Source organism: Myripristis murdjan, chromosome 12 (assembly GCF_902150065.1).
Source record: "Myripristis murdjan chromosome 12, fMyrMur1.1, whole genome shotgun sequence".
Taxonomy (NCBI): domain Eukaryota; kingdom Metazoa; phylum Chordata; class Actinopteri; order Holocentriformes; family Holocentridae; genus Myripristis; species Myripristis murdjan.
In genome coordinates, this window is record NC_043991.1 from 31,624,125 (window position 1) to 31,644,684 (window position 20,560).

General features: G+C 42.8%; 1 protein-coding gene and 1 long non-coding RNA gene across 2 annotated transcripts in view; both read right to left on the reverse strand.

The window, feature by feature from the left end:
* Window positions 1-20,560, reverse strand: part of lrrc75bb (leucine rich repeat containing 75Bb) — a 75,555-nt gene that overhangs the window by 38,268 nt on the left and 16,727 nt on the right. The gene's annotated exons all lie outside the window — the stretch shown is intronic.
* LOC115369409 (uncharacterized) lies at window positions 775-3,123 on the reverse strand. The gene is made up of 3 exons (XR_003929159.1): window positions 3,040-3,123; window positions 1,866-2,943; window positions 775-1,792 (listed from the first exon to the last, which is right to left on the reverse strand). It is a non-coding gene; the product is annotated as an uncharacterized LOC115369409 (long non-coding RNA).

Consider the following 20,560-nt stretch of genomic DNA (forward strand, 5'->3'; position numbering starts at 1 on the left):
ATGTTAACTACCCAGTTCTTCTTCCATATATACAAATATTCCACACGAATCAAAAATGTAAAAGGCATCAGTTCCTTGCCAGACACTGGGCGTTTAGAACAGCGAATGTAAAAGCTTTCATGAACAGGATTTTGTTTTAACCTCTAGTGTGTTGTTGCATCAGTAAGTGATGGAGTCGAAAGTTGCAAAACAAACATGTATTTATGGCGAGGATTGTCCTCTGAGGTTAAAACATTCATTAAAAATGGGTGCTTCATAGTTAAATTTATATTTGCTCATAAAAATCAATAACTTTAACAGACAGTGACAGAGCTGGAAAAAGAGAGATGCGAGGCAGGTAGGTAATGGAAAGACGGGAATGAGGAAGACGAATGTAAGGATAAATGCATGGATGGATGGATGGGTGGATAGATGGATGGCAGGTAGCTCCAGCAACATTCCAGCAGCCAAGACTGGCCTCACTGTCCTGAGTTGCTGCTACTCTCTTCCTCCATGTCAATTGTGTAAACGTTCATTACGCCTTCGCGCAGCGCATTTTAAAGGTGAGGACAGGGGCTCATTTGATTGGTTTAAAGTGAATCGCTGTGTCAAACCCACTCCACGCCTTCTCTCCTCCCTTCCGCCAGTAGGAGGGACGGCGGAGTACTTGCGCCAGCGCGCACAGCGTGCCAAACTTGCAAAATCCACCTGGCCACACCAAGTTGGTGAAGCACAGGTGCACTGTGCCCCAATCTTGCCCGGTCTGCGAAACTAGAGCCCAAAATGTTAAAAGATAGAATTGATACTGTGGGGAAGTCTGGTCTTAATGTAACCTTACCTGTTGAATCAAGTACACATGTAGAGTTACAATCCCTACCAGGGGTTTCTCCACCTGTTGTAAAAGTACCGTCAACCACAGTTAGTGGGCCGCCCACAAACAGAGTAATGGATGATACTACAGGGTCTTTACAGCCAGTTGTTAACCCAGTAAATACCACTACACATAGCTCTGTAAATGGTACACAACCAGAGGTTTACAACATGTCATATTATGAGGAATTGAGTAAGAAAATACAGGAGTTCATGAATGTACAGTCAGCACAAGCTAGGTTTACTGCACAACCCACACCCACACAGTTTTCCACACAGAACAGTCACAGACCACACTGTAACAACCAGGTAAAGACAGTTCCAAGCAACACTCAAGAGACGTTTGTGTCTCTAAAAGACCTCTCCTACCTTCCCTGAACTCAAAGTGCAGGGTGGCCAAATGGGTGATCACTCCTCTGACATAATAGTGTATGCAGACAAATGGAGGAAGGACAAAGAGAAAATTTCACCAACTCTGAGATAGTGAGGGGTGTGTTGAGAATCATAAAACCAGGAAACTTCAAAGACATGCTTATGAATAAAGGAGACATGACGGTCACTGAACTCAGGGAGTTCCTCCAATCACATCGTGGTGAAAAGAGCACGACTGTGTTATTCCAAGAGTTGATGTGTGCAAAACAAGGTGAACATGAAAGCCCTCAGCAATTTCTTCACCAGGTAATACGGCTAAAGCAGCGGATACTTTTCTCCTACAAACACACAGAAGCTGGGATCAGATACAGTCCAGAAATAGTGGGGGTCTTTTTACAGACTGTTTATCAGGGGATTGGGCACAAGCATAGCGATATTCGCAGAGAATTAAAACCATAGATAACGCAGTAACAGGTGAAACAATACTGAAACATGTCATGAAAATAACAATTAGGTTCAACTAATCAACAGAAATATACAGCAGCCCACAGTGCATAAACTGATGGAGAACCTGTGCAAGAAACAAGCACAAAAACAAAGTAAAACAAAGACAGATATGATAAAGAAAAAATAAAGGCACTTACCAAATTGGTTGACTCCTTAGCTAAAACAGTCCAAAGAGAGCGTTTTCATTCATTTTTATCCTCCAGACCCCAAATGAGCAAGAAAGGCCGTCGATACTGGTGTCCAAAGTGTCAGGAGATCAGCTCAACTGACTATTAACATTGTTTTTCCTGTGGTGGGGAAGGCCGTAGAGCTGTAGGCTGTATGAAAAACCCTAAACAGCGGGGAAATTTGAGCCGGTCATTGCGGGGGGACAAGCAATGATCGGGGCCCCATCCAAGTACCACTCAAATGCGCAAAAGATTGAGTCTAATAACTAAAGCAGCAGTGAGAACAATGCACCGCAAGCTACCACAGAAACTATGTAAACAAGACTGCATAGTCCCATCAGACCCTGGGACTAATAACAATGAGTAGATAGCAGCACTGATAGGCAGGAAAACTGTAACCAAATGTGTCCTTAATGGTTTAACAGTCAGCGCTCTGGTGGATACAGGAGCCCAAGTGAGCATAATAGGCTGGTCCTGGAAAAACAAATACCTACCTCACCTTGAAGTCCGACCACTTGCTGAGCTGATGAAGGAAGATGATGAGCTTGATGTGTACGCAGTGAATGGGGACGTAATCCCTTTTGAAGGTTGGGTCACAATGACAGTGAACTTGCCAATAAACGAAGACCCTAACCTGTCAGTTACAGCACCTTTCCTTGTTGGTCAGTTACCTTTAGAGATACCTCTTTTTCATTTCAATGTGTTGGAAGAGTTTATCAAGGGGAAACCTGACAGGCTAATACCAGTCTTAACTAGCTTGCTTTGTAGTGCCATGCCAATCACACATGAGAAGGAATGTTGTATGCTTTGTACAAACTAAAAAAAAAAAAAAAAGTTACACTGCAAGGGTTTGTGAGAATAGGTCAAAAGGAAAAAGTTATCCCCGCTAGCAGTGTAACCTAGGTAAAATGCAAAGTTCCACTTAACTGTGATCTGTATGACTCTCTGGTGCTGTTTGAACCTGCAGACAATGTGCAGTTGCAGCTCTTGGATGTAGGTGAAGGTCTGTTGGAGGTTGAGAGTGGTAAAAATTCATGTACATCTGTACCTGTGGGGAACCACACCAGACATGACATCATTCTACCTCACAAAACACCAATTGGTCGCATCCAGCCAATTAAGAAAATAATTGAGACTGACTCACCTGTAAGAGACACGGAGGTTCATAGTGTGGTCACCTCCCCAGTTGATCATCACCATGGCAACCCCCACTTGATGTCAGCCATCTGGATGAAAAACAGCAGGAGGTGGTAAAAGAAATGCTACGGGAGAAGGCTAGAGCTTTTGCGAGAGACTCCAATGATATTGGATGTATTCCAAGCCTCCAAATGTTGATAAACCTGAGGGATGATATCCCAGTACAAAGAGGGTGCTTGTCAGTGCCAAAGCCATTGTTTGAGGAGGTTAAAGAGTACATATAGGATCTCCTAGTAAAGGGGTGGATTGTCAAATCAGAACTGCCTTACTCGGCTCCAGTCATATGTGTACAAAAAAGGATGGTTCACTACCTCTGTGTATTGATTACAGACTACTCAATCAGAAGACCATCCCTGACAGGCACCAACTCCCTCGGATCCAAGACATGACTGAAACCTTGGGTAGTCACTCCTGGTATAGTATTCTTGATCAAGATAAGGCCTAACGCTTTATAGTTGAGGGCTCTAGGCATCTCACTACCTTTATAACACCATGGGGGATCTATGAGTGGGTGAGGGTCCCCTTTGGGCTCTCTAATACTCTGGCAGCCTTTCAAAGGAACATTAAAGAGATGCTGAGTTCACTCAGAGATGAGTGTTGTATCCCATATATTTGATGGCCTCCTGTGCCACTCAAAGACCTTTGAAGAACATGTTGAGGTTGTGCACAAAGTACTTAAGGCACTTCAAAAGCACGGTGTGAAACTGAGGCCTGAGAGGTGCATGCTGTTTCGCAGAGAAGTCATATATGTGGGTCGTCTTGTGTCCTCAGAAGGTGTGCGCATCAACCCATGAGACCTTGAGGCTGTGCAGTCTCTCAAGGAAAAGACACCCCAGACAGTGGGCGAGATGACTTGTGGGTTTCTTCAGCTACTATCTTAGCTATATTTAAGACGTTTCATGCATCGCTAAACCAATTTATGAACTTCTTCAAGTGAAACCTGACTCGTCACTCCCCTGGCCACAGAGAGGAAGAACCAAAGGTCCTCAGCTGCCCTCCAGGACTGCTGTGAGGTGAACTAGTGAACATCAAAAAGGATTTTAACAGATCATCAACATCCTCTCCAACCCACCGGTCCTTGCCTTCCCGGACTTCGACTCACCATTCTCACTGCACACTGCACAAATCTAGTGACTTTTCCGGGTGTTACTGGAGACTTCTGGTATTTTGGAAACTGACATGAAAGCACGTATCGTTCCTTTGCAGTTCCTGTTCTCAGCGAGCAGCAGGTGCTGCCGCGAGCCCCTCCCCCGCCCCAAAGTCCTCACAGGCGGTCAGAGCCTCGAGCCGTGCGCGGCAGTCACAGGCAGCTGCAGTCAGGAGAGGAGCAGAGAGGAGACTCACCACTCCGCGGCCAGGCAGCAGATGAATCGCGCATGCGCAAAGCCGCCGTTGGTCCCGCCCTTCCCGTAAATTTGTAGTTCTAAAACATATTTAGGATGTTTTTTACTCACTTTTTGTTTCTCCTACGTTGTTATTCCTCTCCTACAGCGTCCATTACAATCACGTGCAAATTGTCAATTACGCAAATTAGGCGATGACGTCATTTGGCGACTTCTAGCGACTTTTAGGACAGCCAACAGCTACTTTCTTTACTGAGGAGTTGGCAACACTGAATAGTGTGCCGCCATATTGAGCAAGAGAAAAACAGAGCCAACGAGATACAGTAACTATTTGAAAACTTGTCGAAAGCGAGTTATCATCTTATGTAAGATGGCTACCGCCGAGCGTGATATTATACAACCGTACATATTTGAGCCCGACTCCGATCTCGAACCACAGACGAAACCGGCATTGTATTGCTATTGTGATGGCGGCGCGGATGGACACAGCGCCCCCTCCAGGGATCAGCGAGAGTGAATGTTTGAAATGTTTTGCTTAACCCAGACGCTCAGGTTGCATAACCTACAGCCGAGAGACTTTACTAAACATCAGGGTAAAGCATGCTGCAAGAAATGAGGCACTCTGCTTCGATGTGGACTACGCCAGCACAGAATTTTACCTGTGTCTACACCGGCAGTCACCAGGGAGAGGAGGAAGCACAAGCAGTGCGAACGTAAACAAAGGAAGGGGGAAGAGAGACGGCTAAAGGTTAACCCCTCCAGACCAGCAGGACCGTCACTCTTGCTCTCTAATGTTCACTCCCTCAACAACAAGCTGGACGAGCTCCACTTGCTAAGAGACACCCGCAGAGACTGGACAGACTGCTGTGTGCTTGCTTTTACGGAGACATGGCTCCATGGAAACATCCCATCCCTGCAGGAGTAGAGCACTGAACATTGTCAGAGACCCCTCTCACCCGCTCCACAAATACTTTGAACTGCTGCCATCAGACTAAAACCCTGCGGGGCCCGTGAAACCGGGACCCTGAGCGTGATGTTATACAACCGTATGATCCCGAACCAAATCCGTTTATTACAAGATGTTTCAGAATGGTAAGTTATTTTTGTTAAATATGTTGTAAATATGTTGTGAACTTGTTGCCCTGGGAGCAGAGGTACTGGCTGAGTTGCTTGCTTGGTAGCTTGTTGGCCGGGGAGTCGAGGCTAACTGGCTAAGTTTGCTAGGTTGGTAGCTGGTTGCCTGGGGACGCAGGCACTGTGGGCAGAGTCACTGACATCAGAAAATACACTGACGTCAGAAATTCGAGGAAGTGCAAATCCACTCGTTTTACAGGGACAGTTTCAAAAAACGGGCTGTGTGCACTTCTCCATTTATCATAGGTGAAATGCATGGGACAGTATTTATGTGGCCCCAAGACCTTCCCTATCACGCAAAAACAATGAAAATTGCATTTTTCAGGCCATGGGGTCTTTAACTAAAAGACGTTTTTGTCCCTTTTAATCAGACATAGGGATGTTTATTTACCGTGACAGTTTCGGAGGTAACTTCCTTCTTCTTCAGAAAGCGTCCAACTGACAGCCACAGTGGCACCTGTCAGATCCTGCAGACCTGACCTGACTGGGTGGCCGCGCACACCGTGCGGTGCCGTGGCCGGTGCCGGCGCGGTGCCGGCCGGCACCACATCTACCGGATCTGAGTGGAAGTCCCTGATTGATCGAAAAGATTCTTCTGATTGACTGGGCCTCTTGTAAAAGTGGCCCAGCCGCCGCTGCCTCCAATTGCACCTGACTGCAGTCCGCAGATTGGGGTTGGGCTAAATGTAGGCAGAGCTAAATGTTTGACTCCGCGCGGACGCCATCTGGTTAGGGTTAGGTTAGGAAATCACACCGACCCCATCTCCAATTTTGGTAGTACGAGCAGCTTTTGACGTGAGTTTTCACGTGAAAAGCCACTGGTGGAAAAAAGAAAAGGGGGGTGGGGGGATGTGGTGTGTGTGTGGCTACGAGATGGCCGCTTGTTCGTGCAGACAAATGGCTGCCAGGTGGGGTTTCAAAAGTATGGTTTCCTTTAGGTGAGGATCAGGGTTAGGTCGCAGCATCCTGGGAAAGGACACTCCGGAAGGCACGGGCTCTCAGGGGTCTTAAAAGAATTTCAAGAATGTAAAAATCTCCTGTAGGGTCTTGGTTAAGGTTGTTCTTTTCCATTTGCTAAGGTATGTGTGGCTACAAAATGTTCCCTTTGTCCGAGCAGAAAAAATGGGAACCAGATTTTCTTGGAAAAAAAAAAAAAAAAAGTCTTTCTGGGTTAGTGTCAGGGTTAGGTGAGGGTTATGGTTAGGTTTAGGTTTAAGGTTAAGGTTAGGGTTAGGATTAGGTGAGGGTTATGGTTAGGTTTAGGTTTAGGTTTAAGGTTAAGGTTAGGGTTAGGATTAGGTGAGGGTTATGGTTAGGTATTAGAGAATCAAGTAGATATGCACTGGCACGCAAATTAATAATTTCTTTCTCTTTTTTTCAGGTATCCAGGACCTTTGGAGAACTCAGGTATGATACTTTATGTTCTATATTGGGTGAGGGCATCAAAGAGAAGGTGAATGAATCTATGGACTTTGAAAGGTAAATAAACAGATTATACGAAAAACACTGGAGAAGCCAGGCCTTAAGTGCTCAATTTACCACCCAAAGGTAAGTATATAAGTGATGTGGATTCAATAGGAGGTAAGTATAATAAAAGAAAATAATATAAATATATAGAAGGTAAGTATAAAAGGTAAGTATACTAAAAGAGGTAAAAAGGTGAGTATATATATATATATAAAAGGTTGAAATGGAAATAGAGTAAGTGCTATAAGAAAGAATAAATAATAAAAACACACATAAAATAATACATAAAAATTGGCCTGTTTCCCCTCGTGATTCCGCCAAGTACTTATTCTTTTTCATTAAGTCCCCATGGATGTATTGTGTTTAATTTTGTTATCCATTTCTTCTCTTAATCGTTTGCGCAAACTCCAACTGCTACCTTTTTCTAGGCCCACTATACGTACATTTTTGGAGCCATGAATGCGAAAATGTTCGAATAACGCCATGGGTATAATAGGTTTCTTTATTAGATAAAGGTGTTGTTTTAGCCTGTCTCTTTAGCCTGTCCAATATACCATTTTTTTACAATGTGCACATGATATTCCATAAATAAGATTTTTTGTATTGCATGAATGTCATGATTGTACAGTATCTGACTTTTGGAAATGATCAAAAATTTATATTTTAATGTTTGGATGCAAATATTTTATATTGTTGTCAATAAAATTAACTAACTAACTATCTAACTATCCAAGCTAAAATTCTGTAGGGTTGGGAGTTGCCGTTTTGGATGTATATTGGTTATTATTTTGTGTGTGTTAAAATGAATTTGGAGGGGATCATTCTTCTTTATGGGTAGTGCTGCTCTAACTAAAATGACTTTTAAATTTTTATTTTTACGATACGCTGCAATGATCGTTGATTTTTAAAGGCTGTGGCCCTGTTCTGAAGCTCCTCTAAACTACCTTGAACAGCTCTATTCAGAGCTGTGGCGGCAGGTGAGTAAGACATAACTAGTGGGATCATTTGTGTGGTTTCTCCTTCCTCCGGGGGTGTTATACAGTTTTGTTGAAACAATTCCTTTTTTATGTTCCATAAGAAGGTTCTACTGTACCCCCTGGGTTTGAGAGCCTGGAAAAGGGTCTTCGTCACCCGTTCTGTGTCTTCTTCTTTTATGCATATCCGTCTAAACCATATCAGCTGGGACTTGATTATCCCCCTATACGTGTGTTGTGGATGATATGAAGATTTATGCAAAAGGGTATGTGTGTCCGTAGGTTTAAAGAAGACCCTTGTTCCTAGTCCCCGTGTGCCATCCACGTTCTCTGTAACATAGACCGTGTCTAGAAAATGTATTTTTTCTTTTTGCAGGTCATGCTTCAGGGAGATTGACTCATGGTGAGTATTAAGGATTTTCATGAATTCAACAAACTCTGCTTCAGAATAAGGCCAGACCCCAAAATGTCATCCAAATACTGTAAATACACCAATGGTTTTTTATGGCATTTGGGGAAGACAGTGCGCTCCGACTCAGCCATATAAATATTAGCATAGGCCGAAGCAAACTGAGGTTTAGGTTTAAGGTTAATGTTAAGGTTAGGGTTAGGATTGGGTTAGGGTTAACACTAGAACCGCCAAGGCGTCATTTTTGCCCCCCTGGTGTTTTTAAATATGTGTAGCTCCGTTAAAACAAAACCCCTACTTCTCTCAGTTCATGACTTTTCCTAAAATGGGTTCATTAATCTTCTAGTGAATTTTGAGGTCTGTGGGATAAAAACAAAAAAAATTATGATCATTTATACCTCGAACCGCCGAGGAGTCATTTTTACTCCTAATAGAAACAGCTGTTTGGCGCCGTGCTCAACATTCGCGCCGCTGTCCGGTTGCTTAGCAACGGCGTGGCGCCAGCTGTCATAGCGCGAGCGAAAGGTTGATTTGATAGACAGAGACAGACTTGATCGATTAAATAGATAGATAGATAGATATTGATAGATAGAGAGAGAGAGAGAGAGAGAGAGATTGATAGATAGACTAGATTTTTATATGTATATTGGCTATTGATTGTTAGATAGGTAGATAAATCGAGAGAGAGAGAGAGAGAGAGAGAGAGATAGAGTGATAGAGATAGCTATCTGGAGAGAAATTTCCAGATTTGTAAAGATGAGCCGGAGCAGAAGGGGATATACCGCCCAGGAGGTCCTGGCAATGCTCCTGGAGGTGAGTGAGGGGGAGTCGGATGGGGGAGATGTGACAGCTGGTGCGAGTGATGGAGAGTTGGACGACCCGTCATTTTCCCCTGATGAGGACTCGACATCGGAGGATGAGGAGCCAGCGCCCCCAAAAAGACGCCGGCTTCTTGTGGCGGGAGAGGAACCTCTTACTTTGCCCCCGTCATTGCCCTCGGGCACTGCGGTAGCGCATACTATGCCTACAGGTAAGCTTCTGGCCTACTCATAGCGAATCTCATTCTTCTAGTATAGATTTATTAGTTTAGGCTAACTAGCTAAACTAATTATAAAATACATATTTTCTAGAGTCGGCTCAATCACCACCGGCTCCGTCAGAGCTAGAGGACGAAAATGAACAACTTTACTGCATCAAGAAAGTACATCCATGTGATTGATGACGGCGTGGAGACGGGGGTCAAAATGACGCCTCTCGGCGGTTCTAGGGGTATTGGAATGTTGGCGGTTCTAGTGTTAAGGTTAGGGCAAAGGTTAGGTTAAGGGACAGGGTGTTGGTAAGGGTTGGTCTTTCCTATTTACTAAGGTTTTTTGTGGCCATAAGATGGCCGCCTGGTCGATCAGACAACCAGGCGGCTGCCAGGCAGAACTACAAAAATGGCTACCAGGCAGAGCTATAAAATGGCTGCCAGGCAGAGCTATAAAATGGCTGCCAGGCAGAGCTATAAAATGGCCATCCGGCTGAGATAAAATGACCGCATGATCTCTTCTGAAGGCTGAAGTTGTGGCTTCCAGATGGTTTCCTGAATCAACAGACAAAATGGCTTCATGGCAGAGCTTCAAATTTGGTTTCCTGATAGAGACTATAAATTGGAATTTCCCCAATTGTTCGAACTGAAAATTAGCCTTTGGAAGGGTGAGTTGGGTTTTTAGGCAGAAGAAAGAGAAATTTAGTGGTCCCAGATGATGAACATTTCGTCAGTAGTAGAATCATTGAGGGTTTTAGCCATTTACACACTAGACCCTCTCCTCCGTGGAGGCCAGCTGGGGTGATCAAGTCCCAGCTAATGTTCCAGGTATTAGATTACTTTTGGGGTTTATTGTAGTATTTCCTGCCAGTGTTTTGCTATTTTTTTGCGCCGTGTTTGGGGTCCAGTGGACTTTGTCTGCCATGGTTTGGAATTCTTTTTGCTGGAGTGATTTCATTGTTGAGACTTTGGAGCATGTCGTTCTCTTTTGTTGTTAGCCTGTCACAGTTATTGATTAATGTCAATCTTATTTCAGATTGGGGAAACGTATTCTGCGCTATTTAGTACAGTTGTCTCACTTGTTTGGTTGTTTGCAGCGTTTGGTTGTTTGGCTGTGTTTTTGTCGTTGATGCCAAATGATAGGATTACTTTGCGAGTTTTGTTGGTTGTGGGGGTTCTTCTTGATTATATTTCTTGCATGGTATATTTTGGCCCCTGGGTAGGAGTCCATTTGGATTTGTGGGCACAAGTAGGACTCTTGTTGGCACCGTGAGGTGTCCCGAGTCTACCCAGAACTATTCCTGTGGGCTCTCTGTTGCTCTTCCTGCTCTGGCAGATTTCTTCTAGAAGGTGGTGTTCAAGTGGAGGAGGAGTGGGGAGATGTTGGGCCCCGGGGGAAAAAAAGAGGAGCAGAGCGAAGGGGGAGAGGATTTCTTTTTATTAAGATAGCAATGAAAATTGCTGTTTTTTGTGAGGTCTGAAGTTCTTTTCTTCTGGAGATCTTCTTTTTCTTCAGTTCTTGTTTTCAGCTCTTCAGGTGGTCTACTCTTGCTTGCAGTGTCTTCAAGTTGGAGAGAAGTAAGGGTTAGGGTTAGCAACCTCTTCCAGTTGCTATTGAGCAAGTAGGCGGAGTCAAACATTTAGCTCCAGCCACGTTGAGCCACTCCTCGATCTGCGGACTGCAGTCAGGACTTACTTGCTGCCTCTGCTCTGCAGGCATAACTTATTGATCACAAATGGCTTTTCTCAGGCTCAACAGATAGATCACAGATAAACAGAACTGTTTTTAGTCAAAAGGAAAAAAAGGCTCTTGATGAGCACTTCAGTGTGAGAAATTGGAGGTATGGCGTGAGAGCGTGTGAAGCCAATCAAATGTGTGAGTCTCATGGCCAATGTGTGAGAGTTGGCAGCTCTGGTGATCTCATAGTCTCAGACTGCCTCTAGCTAATTATACATATGAATATTATTTCTCGCTACTATACTTTTTAGTACCTTGCTAAATGGTAGCAGCACATAATAAAGCACAGCGCTTGTTTTGGGTGCACTGATTAAGCTTAAATAAGGAAACCTGTGACTTTCTTATGGTGTTATAATCTATAAACATGGATATTAGGTCCTTATCTTGGAGTTATGGATATCATACAAATATAAGGTGAAGGGTTTTCCCAGTAGCCTGTAACAGGTTAACACGTTGAGTTTAAACCCAGTTACATGTCTAGGCTGTAGTCCTAAGTCAAAACGTGAACTGAAATGGAGGATAAGTGTATTATTTGAATTATTTAAGTTTATACAAGTATGTGTAAAATAAGCAAAAATTAAAATGTATGTGGAATATTTCTAAAATGGTATGGATGTGTGAAAAAAGGAAACATGTCTGAGATATATCTGAGAGCTACAGAAGCAAGAGGAAAGAGAAGTCACCGAATTCTCCCGTCTCATTACTTCACTGAATTCAGTGTGTTTGACCAACAATATAATCTGCGGACCAGACCCTACTCCTGTGGACTGTAAACATAAGAAGAAATAAACCTTCCATTATTGGCCCAATCAAACAACATGAGGGTGATGGAAAGCTCATTTCCATTTTAGACAAAACAACCCAGATAGCAAAATACAGTGATTCAACGTTGAATTTTGGTCAAATTGGTTATTTTTGGTTGAGGTTGATAAGTCTATGCTGATTCAATGTTTAATTACAGCTACCATTTCAACATTTGAAAAAATGTTGTTGAATCAGCATTGTATAGATGCTGGTTTTTCAATGTTGAAATGTCAACATTAAATAGACATGGTTTCAATGTATGGTATGCTGTGCGTCTATGCCCCCACCCCTGAGGGGTAGGCGTGCCGTGGGAAGCTCGCGAGACCTGAGGCCTGTATCACGAAGCGGGATTAAGGTGTTAGCGAGATGACTTCAGGCTCAACTCCGGATTTTCTGTATCACAAAGCTGGTTCACCTCTGATCGGGATAGAAAACCTGTCCTAATCCTATCCTGAAAGTGAGCCTGCTCCGGGTCAGGCTCACTTTCAGGATAGGATTGAATCCTACATAAAGCTCCGCCCCCTGGCCAATCAGCTGTTTGCTAAACCGTGGCCTGTCCAATCACTGAGGATCCCGGAGAGCATTACGGCGTGAAAGGATTTTCCTTGACCGATCAAACCCATTAGATTTTGCCGACGACTCTCTGTATGAGAGAGAGGATGTAATGTAATGTATGTAACGTGAAGCAGCACTTCAGCCTGGCTAACAGCTGCCTGCTTTACACAGCTGACACTCTGTAGGAGAGGAAAACACACAAGAGATCATTAAAGGAAATTTGATCATCAAAAGTATTTTTAGAGGCATTTCACAACATTTTAGGGACATTTAAAATGGCACGATTAATTAGCTCTAAATGTTTTTGGGGGGCAAATTATTCCTGTGCTGAGGGGTTACACATGGGGGATTTCAATTATACCGGTCATACACGCAGCACATCTGTGCAGTGCAGTGCATGGGTTTCAGCGTCAGATGTGGACTTGATTTGACTTGACTTGTGGACTGATGTGTAATTTGCAGTCGGCAATTCGTTGCCAAGCATTCTGCCTTCTCTTTGCAGCAGCCACGGTGTTCGATTTACTATGTAAATTTTGTTTTTCCACCTCATACTTTTCCAGTATAACACGCTGCTCCTCTGCCGTGACATACGCTGTGCTTTTTTCCCTTGTGGTTCATGTTTGTGATTGGTCGGCTGCCTCAGACTCCGCCCCTTATACATGCATGTTCACAGTTCTTGATGAGGCAAACCTGGATCGAGTGAGCGAGTTGATAACCAGCGTCTGATACCGCTTATCCCTGATCACCAGGATCTCAATTAGTGTAGCCGGATAGGTCTGGCTAATCCAGCGAAAACTAAGCTTGCTTGGTGATACAGGCCTCTGGTCTCTCCTGAGACTTCAGGCGGTTGGCGGCTTTTATTACCTCTGAGTGAGAAAAAGAAGACAAACTGGTAAGTCCTTATGAGAACATAATGTGTTTTCCCCTGGAGTTTCCAGCATGTCATCGTGTGACTGTTGTTAACTTTGTGAATTATTACCGTGAGGTTGTAGCTTGTTAGCGTTAGCTAGCGCTAGCATGCTAGCTAACGCGAACATGCTAGCTAATGTGTATGTGTACGGCGGCTCGCTCAACTTCGTCGGTCGCTTTGACAAGATAGTGATCTGGAAATCCCACAATCTGGTGTGTTTGAGGCGAGCAGACGATGGCGTGTTCTTAATTTTCATAATTCGTGAGTGCAGGGCTCACATTACACATTACATACGATTGCCCCCGGTATGTGTGTCATCACGTTAAAATACGACACACGCATGGCCCGACGTCATCATTAATCAATATAGGCCTAGTTCAAATACATTCATCATGTCTTCCTTTTATCTAAAAGACGTTTTTGTAAGCTACCTTGTAATCAGACATGGGATGTTTATTTACCTTAAGTTTCGGAGGTAACTTCCTCCTTCAGAAAGATCCAACTGACAGCCGGAGCAGCACCTGTTAGATCCGGCAGACCTGACCTGACCGTGTGGCCGTGCACCGTGTGGCCGTGCACTGTGCGGTGCCAGCCGGTGCTGGCCGGCATCAGGTCTGCTGAATCTGACAGGTGCGCCGCGCACACAGACTGCCGTAGGCTACTTTCATTATAAACCGACTTTTGTTTATACCCGTTGCAGCAGCACAGCTGACAACACAGATAACATGGTTGATTATTGATTGCGCAAAGCGGCGATTCGCCGGTAATCGCACTGCGCACATTAAACGATTTTGCGGAGGCAAGAGGAAAGTTGTATGATTTACACCGTATCCACGTTCGCGCTGCGTACGTGACCGTGCATGTGCTCGAGCATGAACGCTTGGGCGCGGTACAAACTTTGTAATGTGAGTAGCCTCTAACTCATTCATTTAATTTATTTAGATGTAATAAAAAGGTCTTAAACTTCATTAAATTTGTAATTAAAAAATTAGCTGATACCTTGTCCATTTGACATGGTACACTTTACACTTTAGCACACTTACCACTTTCTCCATTATCTATTCAGATTACCTGCCTGGCATTAGTCGGAGGGTCCAACTCGGACATGATGATCCAGCGAATGCTATCCTCTACCGTGACAAACAGTCTAGCCAGCATCTTCAGCTGGGCGGGAAAGGGACAGAAGAGGGCCTTCAAAGACACGCTAATGCAGGACTGCATGTTTGGTAAGCCTGCATCTCAAAAAACTATTGAAGTTAATTTATGTGTATTTTAAATTTGATTATCACAATTAAACAAGATTGGATGCGTTTTCCTCACCATGAAATGAAACATAATCTACATAGATCAGGGGTGTCAAACTCGTGCCATGGAGGGCCGAGAGGCTGCAGGTTTTCATTCCAGGGTTAGGTTAGGGTTAGGGTTAGGTGATTTCACTGATTAGTCCCGCCTCTCTGTTTGGAGGTGGGGTGATCAGTGAAATCACCTGGTGGAGTTGTTGGTTGGAATGAAAACCTGCAGCCTCTTGGCCCTCCATGGCACCAGTTTGACACCCCTGACATAGATAAAAGAGTCATTCCATGGTGAGGGAGATGCATCCATTGTTAAGGCCGAGTGAAAATCTAGTACAGTAAAAACTACACTGTCTCTCTCTCTCGCTCTCTCTCTCTAGATAGACAGATAGACACACACACCTTTATAACAAGTCTCTCTTTTTTTTAGCGGCTGTTCGCCAATTTGACCACAAGTTGCTGGAATTCTCATACAGCGAGACTGTGAAGAAGTGGCTACATTATCCACCAGAGAGGAGTGGTGGAGTACCAAGGAAAGAAAAGAATTAGTTGTTTTCCTATCTGTTTTGTTCATGTTGAACTGGGTCATATAGTTCCTAAGGATTACCTGTTGAGCTGCAGTGGAAGTATAGTAACAAAAAGAGGGACTATAAAAACTGTTACCTTGAAAGATATTTGGCTTGTTCAGCCCATGTCAGTTTTCATTTAGGCACTGGACCATTGCTTTAGAACTTTTTTTTGTTTGGTAAATTTGGAACATTTCTAAACATTTCTTGTTGAGAAATTGCAGAGAGCCCAGTATTTGTAGCTGTTTGGTGAGGCAGCAAAAATGACTTTCAAATTAAAGTACTAAATAAATAGTAATAAAAAGAATGGTCTCTTCTTTTCATTCATCGAGAATGCAGTAAAGCAGCGGTTCTCAACCTGATGTTCAGCAAACCAAATGTGGTCGCAGAGAGGTGCCAGTTGCAAGTGTGGGGTCCCCCAAAAAATGTCCTTGTAAAATGGGGTCCTGGTATAAAAAGGTTGAGAACCACTGCAGTAAATCATACTTAAAGGCCCATTTCAGCACATTTCAACCTTCATCTATATGTTTTTAATATGCCTCATTCAAGCCAAAAACAATCACTTTATTTTTTTGGTTGTTGTTAGTTCTGTAGGGGTTGCTCCAAACTTGTCGACCAGTGAAATCAAGCTCACTAATTCTAATAACTGCCATATGTTTGAACCGTAGTGATGTCACTGGTACACAAGTTTTGAGCAACCCCTGCAGAACTATATAACACCCAAAAGAGTAAAGTGATTATATTTGGACTTGAAAAGTGATGTAATGGTCCTTTAATAATAACATTGTTGCAATGTAGAATCAATGTAATTTCAATGCATTTATAGATGAATCAATATTGATTCAATGTTCGGATTGATTGATAATTCTACATTATTTCAATGTTGAACATAATGTAGTTGAATAAATATTGAATCAATGTTGAGAGTGATTGGAAATTCAACATTATTTCAATGTTGATCATAACGAGCGCTTTCAATGTTATTTTCAACGTCTGACATCAACGTTGATTCAATCTTAAGCCATGACCATATCTCAATGTTGATTCAATGCATTTTTGCTTTCTGGGAACTCTTCTAATTTTCTGAAACTTGGTGCCATGATAGAGATGCAGCTCTAATGGCCACTGAACTGATGAGGTTCTGATTGGCCACACGGTAACCGGTTCAAGTACCTACAATTTCAACAGGCAAATCTCATTGTCCAGTTCAGGTAAAGTCAGGAAAACTTGCTTATCTTGTGATGTGAAATAAGTTGGTTATGGGGTATAAAAGACATGATTTATTAATTTATAGTAAAAATACAATATGTGCAACTGGCATGCCATTGACAATTGCCATATTTTGACAATTGGCAATTATTACTTTCTAGATCCCTACTGACACTCAAAGGAAAGTCTGTCCAAACTCTCACATCACCATGTGTAGAATTTTTCAAAACTTCATACAGTGGTTGGTTCCTTACAAATTCTCAAAAATCTTGGTATTCTCACATATCTTACATATGCACCCAGTGTACTTCCAAATAACAAGTCTTGTCTCCTTTTCTAGGAAGAGTTTAAGCTCCTGGTCCTGTGAATCCATGCTGTTCTCTTCAAAGCTGTTAATCTTTGAAAGCATTACTTTCTCAGTCTCTTGATCTATAAGGGAATGGATGACAGCTTTTATTTGGGTGAGGCTGATCTAATTTATGGAGGACCTTGCTCAGCTTTTCTGTATTTGAAGTATAAAAGAAACATTTAAATTAAATGTTAGTTAAATGTTTGTTAATTCAAACAAAATGATTGCATTTAAGATGTAAAATTATTTGTGTACAATGTAGCCTACTATAAAACATTTTTTGATTTCAAAGTTCATGCATCACTTAGATACAGTCACATACTGGAGCATCAGAGCCTTCACCTCAGGTGGGGATCAAACTGCAAACCCTCCACTCAGCAAAACATTTAGCATTACTACAATCCAATGAGTCAGAAAGATTAATATGTTACTCAGAATATTATAATATGCTATACATTATACAGTGCATTCAGAAAGTATTCAGACCCCCTTCACTTACTTTTATTATGTTGAATTTCTATCTGTATGTGTGTCTGTGGCTCAATTATCTCCACAAGTGCATGTCCAATTGACTTCAAAAGCTGAAAAAAAATTGGTTTTATAATTTTATTCTTGACGTTATCTGTAATGTAAGGGTGGTGCAGTATCTGGACAGTCTACAGCATACACATGCTGCAGTTTTGAAATGCCTGCAAGACCCATAATGATGTGTATGCACGGATGTGCTTTCAGTCATTGTGGCTTTACAGGCATACAGTGAACAAGTCTGTTGTCCTCTCCCACAATTAACTATAAATGTATGAAGAGACAACCAGCCATTTTTATCAGTTCTCCACCTGCTCCACCGATCTTTACACCTGTCAGACAAATGGGAAATAAAAAGTAATGTTTCTTGATTATCTTGTGCTCTCTGACAGTCAGAAGAGCTGTCCTTACACTTGACCATTACACAGGTTTAGAGCCTGAAACAAGGCCTACATGGCACTGACTGAAGCCTGATATCAACAAAAAGGAAAGGGAGTCCAGAATAAACTTCATCTCCCACCATGTCATGCTCCACCCATTTGTGAAATTCTGCACACTCACACTCCCATCTTCTACTGGATGAGAACCACTGGAAACCACAGGTGGTCCCAGTCACTGCCAGTGACATCACCAAGAGAATATAAACCTGAGACTTTCTTGCATCTAACAGAAGCACTCTAACAGAAGCACTATGCATGTACATTAACGGAATACTCCAACGTTTTGGGCAAAATCCGCTTTTTCCAACTTACCCAGACTGAGACAAGATGTTCGATACCATTTTCACAGCTGTATGTGCAGTGGTTTGCTTCCTATGAGTATCATTTCATGTTAGCTTAGTATAAAGACCTGAAGTCTATGGTAATCATTAGCCTGGCTCCATCAAAGTGAGAAAATAAACCTTACAGCAGATTTGAAGCTGTCTTATTCACACAGTGTATCATGTGGCTCTGGCATACATGTCTTGGATTAAAAAAAAAAAAAAGTCATTTCAGGAAATGTTAGATGAAGGAAAATGTAACTCAGCCCCATTAACTATTATATCCATTTAAATCTCCGTCACCTGCATGACGTGACCCCCTCCCCCACATGGTTGCTCCTCCTCTCTCTCTCTCTCTCTCTCTCTCTCTCTCACACACACACACACACACACACACACACAAACACACACACACACACACAAACACAAACCTTTTAGTGTTTGTTCTTTTATGCTGTTTTACTGACACACTTTACAGACAAAATATAGCATGTGGTAAGCCTGAAACCAGCACTGAGGTAGATTTTGCTTATTCTCAAATAATCATGTGACTCCTCTGTTGCTCTCTCCTCTTCCAGAAGCTATAAACCCCTGCTGCTTGCCTGCTGCCTATAAAGGTTTTATCTCAAGATAATGGAGATAGCAAGTCAAGTTCAAGCCCCATGTTCAGCTGCTACAGTACAGGTAGCATAATAGACACTGGTCGTTGTGTCAGAGTAATAAAGCTTCTCTTTCCTAGCTCCCTTAAGATACAACAATCTTATCAACTACAGTCACAACTGCAGAGTCATCACCCGTCTTTTGTCAAGACTGTAAGCCAATGTCCTCAGGCCACTTCTCACTCTCTCTTCCCTCTAACATTCCCCTCCATGCCTGTTTTTACGGTCTCAGTTTTGCAACAACAGAAACACCTGCAGTGTTAAACTGATGCTTCCTACAGACTCATACCATTACTAGACAACTTGTGATGAAAATGACTTACTGTATCATTATGCTGATACTGTTTGTGTGAGAGGATTGACTGAATTGCTAAACAGTAAATGTGATGTGTGCCTTCAAAGACCCAGCCAAGAAACAGTCCTTTTTCAAACCACAACAATGTACATTCACTCTAAGGGACAGCTGTAACATATCCCTGTTCAAAGTAACTTGTTTGTAATGTTTATCATTTTTGTGGCTATTAAATTGATTCAAAAAGCTTGTATTGTTAGTGACAATACCATGGTGTGGGCTCCAAAACATCTCTGCCGCATGAACTCATTTTCATTGGCAAGATATTCCTTACAAGACATCCTGGGGCACAGAATCTGCACAGCAATGATTCATTTGACAGCCCAAACAGTCTCACTATTGTATCAAAAGGACTCAGTTTAAAGTAGCAACACAGAATGTGCATTGATGACTCAAGAAATAGCACTTTTGATCACTCATCTCAACAGTACACCCATACCCCAAGGTCATTTGGTTAATGTCAAGCTGGGCCACAATAAATTGGACAGTGGCATTGGTAGGCCAGGACCCAAATGAATACTGAATGCATATTACGAGCCTTAATGCTCAATTCCAATTTTTTTACTCCGATCCATTTTTTGTCTTGACTGTTTCTCAGTCAGGCTTGAAAAGTGACCCATATCTGACATCAGTGTACATTTGACTAATATCTGTTGGGTTCACTTTTTCACTTTTGTTATGTTGCAGCCTGATGCTACAATATTTTAAATGACAAAGTGAGAACAGAATTTTAGAATTTTTTGTAAATTTATTAAAAAGAAAAAACTGAAATATCACATTGACATAAGTATTCAGACCCTTTACTCAGTACTTAGTTGAAACACCTTTGGCAGCAATTACAGCCTCGCGTCTTTCTGGGTATGAAGCAACAAGCTTGGCACACCTGGATTGGGGGATTTTCTGTCATTCTTCTTTGCAAATCCTCTCAAGCTTGGTCAGCTTGAATGGGGACCGCCGGTGGACAGCCATTTTCAGGTCTCTCCAGAGATGATGGCTAGGGTTCAAGTCAGGGCTCTGGCTGGGCTCTAGGACATTGACAGAGTTGTCTCTAAGCCACTCCTGTGTTGTCTTGGTTGTGTGCTTAGGCTCATTGTCATGTTGGAAGGTGAACAGGTTTTCATTGAGGATGTCTCTGTACTTTGCTCCATTCAGCTTTCCCTCAACCCTGACCAGTCTCCCAGTCCCTGCTGCAGCCCCACAGCCTGATGCTGCCACGATCATGTTTCACTATTGGGATGGTACTGGGCAGGTGATGAGCGCTGCCTGGTTTCCTGCAGACATAACGTTTGGCATTAAGGCCAAACAGTTCAATCTTGGTTTCATCAGACCAGAGAATCTTGTTGCTCACAGTCTGAGAGTCCTTCAGGTGCTTTTTTGCAAAGTCCAAGTGGGCTT